This window comes from Mustela lutreola, chromosome 2 (genome assembly GCF_030435805.1).
Source record: "Mustela lutreola isolate mMusLut2 chromosome 2, mMusLut2.pri, whole genome shotgun sequence".
Taxonomy (NCBI): Eukaryota; Metazoa; Chordata; class Mammalia; order Carnivora; family Mustelidae; genus Mustela; species Mustela lutreola.
The window spans coordinates 62,136,144-62,143,566 of NC_081291.1; the positions used below are offsets into that span (position 1 = coordinate 62,136,144).

Sequence of the window (7,423 nt, forward strand, 5' to 3'; positions counted from 1 at the left end):
AAGAAATAACTAACCCAGGTTTGAAAGAAAAGGGACAGACTCTCTATGCAATTAATATTTAATTAAAGCTCTAAAGGACAAAAATACAATAGAGCAAAATTCTGGTGACGCTGATATACCTAATGAAAGTTCATAAACAAGGTGCGGGTAGCAAAGAGTGTGTGGGAATGTTGGTAAGTACAGTGGGGAAGAGTCATCCCTGAACATGTTCTTAAATGAAGCAATTCTTGTGTTGTTTTAAAGGGTAAATTGGAGTTTGCCTAATGATTAGAGACGGATGCCTCAGCTTATGGAAGTTCAAAGTGATAAACTACTGGAGATATTTTCATGTATATTTGTTGTTGCTTCTAGTAATGGTGATCTAAAAACTCCTACTTAAGACAACTTAAAAATCCAGATAAAATAGCTTTTAAAGTTAAAAATATCAGAATGATTATAAAAATAAGTGAGGGATTACTGGGCCAAAATACGAAACACAATGAGAGTCTAGAGATATATGCCTGAAGCCATTTTAGCTATGAGAGCATTTGAAACTGCTAAAACACACTGAGCTGTGTTTTTAATAGACACTTGATACTAGAGAAACAAAATTCAAAATCCAGCAGCAATCAAATTTGAAAACTTTGGTACAACCCAAATTTAAGTTGAGATCTCCAAGGCAAAAGGAGAAGCAGATATAAGACTATAGCCTACCTTGCCTTCTGTGTAAACTGAGAAAGTCAATCACTGAATTTGGAATATGATTGTCTTGTAGAGTCTCAGATATAAGAGAAAATCCTGCCAAGGAGGACCATACCATTATTATAGCTCTTAATTATCCCTACTCATTAAGAGTTTCAAATATAATGCCTTGAACATCGCAAAATGTAACAAAGCACATAAAGAAAACCATTAACAAGATTTGATAGACAAAATGGGATTAAGTATGATGTTAATATGATCAATAAAGATTGTAAAATGGCTTGATTACTCTGAGCAAAGAAATGAGAGGGGAAGCAAATTGAAAAAAAAACTGAAACTAAAAATGATATTGAGAAAGATTTTATAAATGTATTAAATGGATACTCTAGAACTTTAAAGATCTGACAGCTAATTTAAGATACCACAGGGGTGCTTGGGTGGCTCACTTAATTAAACCTCCAATTCTTTTTCCTTTTTTTTTTTTAACACCTTAATTTTATTTTATTTCTTTCATTTTGGCTCAGGTCATGATGTCAGGGATGTGAAATAGAGCCCAGAGTTGGGCTCTGTGCTGAGCCTGGAGCCTGCTTAAGATTCCTTTCCCTTCTTTTTCTATCCCTCCCTGCGCTCTCACTTGCTCGCTCTCTCTTGCTTGCAAATAAATAGATAGATAGATAGATAATAGACAAAGCAAAATAAAAGCAGATTATGAAAATAAATATACAGACTTTGAAATGAAAACAGGTTCAAAACAAAATAGAGAAGACCTACACAGCTAAAAGTTCATTCAGAAAATCTACTATTCAAGAAGTCAGTATGACACAATGTAAAGATATCAAAAGATTTGAGCATGTACTTTACAGAAAGGGTAATCCAAATGGCCACTCATATATAAAAACTGTTTATCTTTATTATGAATCTGGAACTAAATTAAATTAAAAATAAATTAAAACCTAGAATGACATACTATTACACACTTACCATATTGGGCAACAGTGAAAGTCTTGCAAGAATGTGAAGGAATGACAGTGCACATAATAAAAACATATGAGGTAAGTTGGACAATATTTAGAAAACTTAAAAATTAAAAAAAAATTTGGTCCATTTCTAGAAATACATCATGGAACTGAATGAATATTTTCACCAGGATATGCAAACATGATTATAGTTATTTCATTCATAACGGGAGATCAGTAGTGGTATATTTGCACAATGTTACATTAAATAAGAGAGAATATTAACAAACTGGGAGGAGGGGCTAGGTTGTTATCATAAACAGATCTTCTATGGTGCTAATTATGTTCTATTTCTCAAAATCTTTAAGTTGAAAAAGTTTTCAAATTTATATCTAGATAGATAGATAGATAGATAGATAGGTAGATGATAGATAGACAGATATCCCAGAAGCTGCAATGCTCTGCTATGACAAGGCTTTAAAGGGCTTTTCTATGCTCTACTAAATACTTTAAACCATTCATTATATCATAGCTCAGTGTTCAAATCTCCATTTGTTTCCTCAGTTTCCTAATATTTATCTTAAGGTGACCTGATCCAGACTTTTGATCACCTTTGTCTAAATATTTCTATTTTAACAAAGTCCTTTGGAACATTCAGAGACTAAAACTTAGAAAAATACTCTGATTGTTATCTCACTCGAGTGGAAAATATATAGTTACCCATTAACTAATGAAATCCATGACATTTTTAATTCTTGGGAGCTTTTGGTTAAATGAATTTTTTAAGCTACCTTTAAATGAAGCTTTAAGCCATCACCACATGAATAAAATTAAAGAACTAAATGAAAACAAGCCAAGTATTTACAGAGTAATAGAATGTGCAGTGGAAAGAGTACAATTATGAAATCATAAAGCCTAAATTAGTGTGATGCATCTTTACTAGCCATGTAATCATAAACCAGTTATCTAAATGTGTTAGCCTCAGTTTTTTCACCCATGAAATGGTGATGATAATACTTATTATGCAGAGTTGTTGTGTGGATGTAATGAAGCATGGAGCATGAGAGTCTCATATTCCATGCGAAAATGATAGCTATTTTTATACTTATAATAATTCTAATAGTAGAAATTAAATTGTTCAAAATGATAATATTCATTTATATTGAGGCATTGTATTGACTATTCATAGACACATTTACCAAAATAAATTTCATTTTACTTTACCCCCTCTGAGGATATATATTCCCTAATTGAATATGAATCTCATTAAGAATAATAATTATCATAATAAATATGCTGATTTTTCTTCTTTTGAGGGAAGTATCCTTTACTGTTGAACATAAAGAAACTTAAGCAAGTCTGTCTTATTCAAAATTTGCATGCTGCTTTCTTATGAAACTAGATTATAGAGTTGTATGAAATAAATTCATGCAGTTAAGACATTTATGTTTGGAAAAATGGGTGGTCAGTTTAGTATTTCAAAAGAAGATTTTAAATTTAAACCTTAAAACTGAGCTCTTTCAGCCTTATTTATAGACCATCCTTCATGCTTCCTAAGTACTCCTTCATTATAAACTAAGTAATAGTTTTTGTCACAGTGTCGATAACTAAAATGGATTTTATATTCTATTATTTCAGAGTTAGTTGCAGTTTCTACTTCCTTACTTCCTTTTTTGAAAAATAGATTAATTCTACAAAAAGCTTTTTCCAGCTTTATTGAAAAATAATCGACATATTATAATTTGTAAATATAAGAAATGATTTCTTATAACATTGCAAACTTTTAACATTGTGTAAATTTTGTACAATTTGATAAATTGGCATACATCTGTATTGCAATATAATCTACATAAAAATGTGAATACATCTACTATCTCATACAGTTGCCACTGTTTTTTATGCATGTATGGTAAGGGATTTTAAGATCTACTCTCTTTGCAACTTTTATGTATATAGTACAGTAGAGATAAACTTCAGAGGTCTTGTGGGTTTTGTTCCAGACCGCCTCAATAAAGTGATTATCTCAATAAACTAAGTCAAATTATTATTATTATTTTTGGTTTCCCAGTCCAAATAAAAACTTATGTTTCCCAGTGCATATAAAAAATAAACACTATACTGTACTGCTCAAAAGCATTATGCCTTTAAGGAAAAACAATGTATATACCTTAAGTAAACTAGTTCTGAGTTTTCAGTGGGTCATAATTACTGATCACAGATCACCATAACAAATACAATAATAATGAAAAAACTTGAAATATTGCAAGAATTACCAACATGTGACAGAGAGACACAAAATGAACAAATGTTCTTAGAAAAATGGTGGCAGCAGACCTATTTTACACAAGGTTGCTATAAACTTTCAACTTGTAAGAATGTGATATATGCAATGTTTAATAAAGGGAAGCACAATAAAAATGGATGTATATTTTATTAACTATGATCATCATGCTGTACATTAGATCCCCAGAACTTTTTCATATTATAGTTGCAAGTTTGTACCCTTTGACCACCTTATTCCACCCCAGGTTCACCTCTTGTCAACTCAACTCTAAGTTTCCATTAGTTTGCTTTTTCTTCAGATTCTGTATGTAAGGGATATCATAATACATAAATTAAAATATATATAAAATCTTTGAAATATTTCACTCAGTATAATACCTTCAAGATCCATCCATGCTGTTGTAAATGGCAGTATTTCTTAATTTTTCATGGTTCAGTAGTATTCCATAGTATATATTTACCAAACTTATTTTATCCATTCATCCATTAATGGATACTGAAGTTATTTCCATCTCTTGCTTAGAGTTAATAATTTTATAATGAACATAAGAGTGGAGATATGCCTTCGAATAGTGACTTCGTTTCCTTTAGATATATACCTAGAGGTGGGATTACTGAATCTATGGTAATTTTACTTTTAATAATATGAATAATCTCCATACTGTTTTCCATACAAATTTATATCCCTATCACAGTGCATAAGTTCCCCATTTTCCACAATATTTAACAAAATGTGTTAGTATTAAGTTTTTGGTAGTATATATTCTAATAGGTAGTAATATCTTGTTGTGTTTTTCAGAGGTAAACAACAACAACAACATAATGACTTTGCCCTGAGTTTTTACGTTGAGCACTTTTTAATGCTCCTGTTGGTCATTTATATAACTTTTTTGAAAAAAACGTCTATTGAGATCCTTTTGCTATTTTTTTAATTATATATATTTTTCTATTTGTATCTGTTGGTTATTAACCTCTTTTCAGATATAAGATTTGTAAGTATTTTCTTCCATTCTGTGAATTGTGTTTTCATTCCCCCTTTTTTTTTTTTTTTGGCAATGCAGAAACTTTAGTTTGATGTAATACCATTTATTTATTTTTGCTTCTTTTGCTTGTGTTTTTGGCCTGGTATCCAAAAAACTATTGGCAAACCAATGTCAAGGAGAATTTTTCCTATGTTTTCCTTTAGGAAATTTAGTTTCATGCATCACATTTATGTCTTTAATCTATTTCAAGTTAATATTTATGAGTGATATAAGGTTCCAGTTTCATGCTGGTTTATGTGACTATTCAGTTTTAAATATCATTTATTGAACAGACTATCTTTACCCATTATATATGTTGGCCCCTGTCAAATATTAGGTGACTGTATCAAAGGATTTATTTCTGGATCTCAATTCTGTTCAACTTGTTTATTGGTCTGTTTTTATGCCAGTATACTTTATTGTTTTGAGCATGAGGGCTTTGTAGTATAGTTTCAAATGAAGAAGTGTAATTTCGCTTCTTCATTCTTTCTCAGAACTGCTTTAATTATTTGTTGTCTTTTATGGTCTCATATAAATTTTAGGATTCTTTACTTACTTCTGTAAAAAAAAATATTGGACTTTTTAAAAATATTTTTTATCTATTTATTTGACAGAGAGAGATGACAAGCAGGCAGAGAGGCAGGCAGAGAGAGAAGAGTTAGCAGCTTCCTGCTGAGCTGAGAGCCTGATGCAGGGCTCGATCCCAGGACCCTGGGATCATGACCTGGGCCGAAGGCAGCGGCTTAACCCACTGAGCCACCCAGGCGCCCCTAACATTGGATTTTTGTTAGGAATTGAATTTACAGGTGGTTTTCGGTAGTATGGACATTTTAACAATGTTAATTCTTACCATTCATAAATATGAGCTATCTTTCCATTTATGTCTCCTTCAAATTCTTTATCAATGTCATAGTTTATGGGGTACAGATCTTTCATCTTGTTAGTTAAATCTTTTCCGAAGTATTTTATTATTTTTGATGCTATTGAGAATTAGATTGTTCTCTTTATTTTTTCAGATAGTTCATCATTAGAGTGTTAAAATGCTCCTGTCTTGTGCTTACTTTGGCAGCACATATACTATAATTGGAATGATGCAGAGAAGATTAGCATGATCACTGAGCAAGGATGACATGAAAAACTATTTTAAAAAAACGAAACAAAACAAAATTCCTGTCTTTTATATATTGATCTTGTATTTTGCAGCTTTATTAAATTTGTTTATTCAAAATTTTTTGTGAAGTTTTTAGGAATTTTTTACATGTAAGTTCAGGTTATCCAAAAAAAGAAAATTTTACTTCTTCCTTTTTTTTTTTTTTTTTTGGAGTCTTTTATTTCTTTGTGTTCCTTGTTTCTCTGGCTAGGACATCCAGTACTATGTCAAATGAGAGTAGTGAAAGTGGACACACTTGTCTTTTTTCTGATCTTTAAGGGGAAAACTTTCAAACTTTTTTGATTGAATATGAGATTAGCTCTGGGCTTGCAATATGTGTTTTTTCTTTAATGGACTTTTTAAATTATTTTTTTAAAATTTTTATAAACATATAATGTGTTTTTATCCCTGGGGGTACAGGTCTGTGAATCACCAGGTTTACACATTTCACAGCACTCACCATCACTCACCATAGCACCTGCCCTCCCCAATGTCCATACCCCCACCATCCTCTCCCAACACACCTCCCCCCAGCAACCCTCAGTCTGTTTTGTGAGATTCAGTCTTTGATGGTTTGTCTCCCTCCCAATCCTATCTTCTTTTATTTTTCTTTTCGTACGCCCGAAAGCGCCTGTGTTGCATCTCCACTTCATCATATCAGGGAGATCATATGATAGTTGTCTTTCTCAGATTGACTTATTTCGCCAAGCATAATACCCTCTAGTTCCATCCATGTCATCACAAATAGCAGGATTTCATTTCTTTTGATGGCTGCACAGTATCCCACTGTACATATATACCATATCTTATTTATTGATTGATCTGTTGAAGGACATTTAGGTTCTTTCCATAGTTTAACTATTGTGGACATTGCTGCTATAAACATTTGGGTGCATGTGCCCCTTCAGAATGCCACGTTTGTATCTTTAGGGTATATATCCAGTACTACAATCACTGGGTCATAGGGTAGTTCTATTTTCAGCTTTTTGAGGCACCTCCACGCTGTTTTCCAGAGTGGTTGCACCAGCTTGCATTCCCACGTACAGTGTAGGAGGGTTGCCCTTTCTCCACATCCTCGCCAGCATCTGTCATTGACTGACTTGTTCATTTTAGCCATTCTGAAAGGTGTGAGGTGGTATCTCATTCTGGTTTTGATTTGTATTTCCCTGATGCCGAGTGATGTGGAGCATTTTTTCATGTGTCTGTTGGCCATTTGGATGTATTCTTTGCAGAAATGTCTGTTCATGTCCTCTGCCCATTTTTTCATTCGATTATTTGTTCTTAGGGTGTTGAGTTTGATAAGCTCTTTATAGATTTTGGATAGATACTGG

General features: G+C 32.3%; 1 non-coding gene across 1 annotated transcript; it reads left to right on the plus strand.

The window, feature by feature from the left end:
- The first annotated feature begins 5,995 nt into the window (after positions 1 to 5,995).
- LOC131826206 (U6 spliceosomal RNA) lies at positions 5,996 to 6,104 on the plus strand. Its single transcript, XR_009351470.1, has one exon. It is a non-coding gene; the product is annotated as a U6 spliceosomal RNA (small nuclear RNA).
- Positions 6,105 to 7,423: the final 1,319 nt, after the last annotated feature.